The 1,559-nt window shown below is 39.3% G+C and overlaps 1 pseudogene; it reads left to right on the top strand.

Moving 5' to 3' along the window:
• Nucleotides 1–1,369, top strand: part of LOC111392186 — a 6,602-nt pseudogene extending 5,233 nt beyond the window's left edge.
• The last annotated feature ends 190 nt before the right edge of the window (nt 1,370–1,559 follow it).

The following is a 1,559-nucleotide window of genomic DNA, read 5'->3' as shown; positions in this document are numbered from 1 at the left end:
TTAGAAGAGTCAACAACGGTTGTTGTGAAAAGATTGAAAGAGGTGATAGTGGGGAAGAAGGACTTTGAACAGCAGATGGAAACTATCGGGAGACTGGGACTGCATCCAAATGTGGTGCCACTACGGGCTTATTATTATTCCAAAGACGAGAAGCTCCTTGTCAACGACTATTTTTCAAGCGGCAGCTTGGCAACTGTTTTGCATGGTATGCGAATTCCTCCCTCCCTCTCTCTGGACTCCTTTCTTTTTGCAGCATTGCGTAGGCTCACATTTTATCTATCATCTTGGTTATCCTTGAAGATGGCAGTATAAAAATAAAAAATAAAAAATGATTAAATCTCATGTAATTTGGAACTAAATTTCTTTGGCTGGACACCATTCCCATTATTTTTGAGCTGTACCAGATCAAGAAAATGTAAATGGCTATATTCTGTCCATCAATAACATTTTTCATCCTGTTGATTTTGATCTTTCTTCTTTCTCTCTCTCTCTCATTTTTTTTTCCCACGATTATACTTCACAGCGAACAGGACTGCTGGAAGAACTCCATTGGATTGGGAGACGAGAGTGAAAATATCCTTGGGAGCAGCAAAGGGCATTGCTCATCTCCATTCTGCGGGTGGTGCTAAGTTTACTCATGGAAATATTAAATCGTCCAATGTCCTTCTGAACCAAGATTTAAACGGTTGTGTCTCGGATTTCGGCTTAGCCCCCCTAATGAACTATCCAGCCACTTCTCGGCATGTAGGTTACCGTGCTCCAGAGGTGATAGAGACGAGAAAACATTCTCACAAATCTGATGTATACAGCTTTGGAGTCGTTCTACTTGAGATGCTTACAGGAAAACAACCGATTCAATCGCCGGGGCGTGATGATATTGTTGATTTACCAAGGTGGGTCCAGTCTGTTGTCCGGGAAGAATGGACTGCTGAAGTTTTTGATGTTGAGTTAATGGGATTCCAAAACATTGAAGAAGAGATGGTGCAAATGCTGCAAATTGCCATGGCATGTGTTGCAAAGGTTCCAGACCTGCGGCCCAGCATGGATGAAGTAGTTCGAATGATCAAAGACGTCCGGCAATCCGACTCTGATAACCGGCCATCTTCAGAAGAGTAAATCCAAGGACTCGATTGTACAGACCGACCGACCCCCCTGATTCTTTCGTAATCATTAATCACTTATTTCAAACACTTTCTGATTTTTCTATGTTCAAGTTCTGAAAAATTCATCACCGTTAAAATTTCTTCTTGTAATTAAAGCCTTAGATGCATTTATGACTCGTGAGTGGGAACTTGCCCAAGTGTTAAATGGCCTTGGCGTGTAGTGGATTGATTTGCTTTACAATAGAAGTGTTTTGTTTCCTTTTCAATAACGTTTCTTGTTAATACCATGCCCCTGTTTGGTAGTAATCAAAATCTAGAATTTTATATAAGTTAAAATTAACAATTAATTTTAACAATATATTTCATGAGATTTAAAACTTTTCAATTATACATTTGATTAACTTTTATCAAAATCTGTTAAAAATCTGATTTTAATCCTCCCATCAAACTGGGCCT

The sequence above is a fragment of the Olea europaea genome, chromosome 4, assembly GCF_002742605.1.
Source record: "Olea europaea var. sylvestris chromosome 4, O_europaea_v1, whole genome shotgun sequence".
NCBI classification, from domain to species: Eukaryota; Viridiplantae; Streptophyta; class Magnoliopsida; order Lamiales; family Oleaceae; genus Olea; species Olea europaea.
This window is presented reverse-complemented; position numbering and strand designations above follow the sequence as displayed.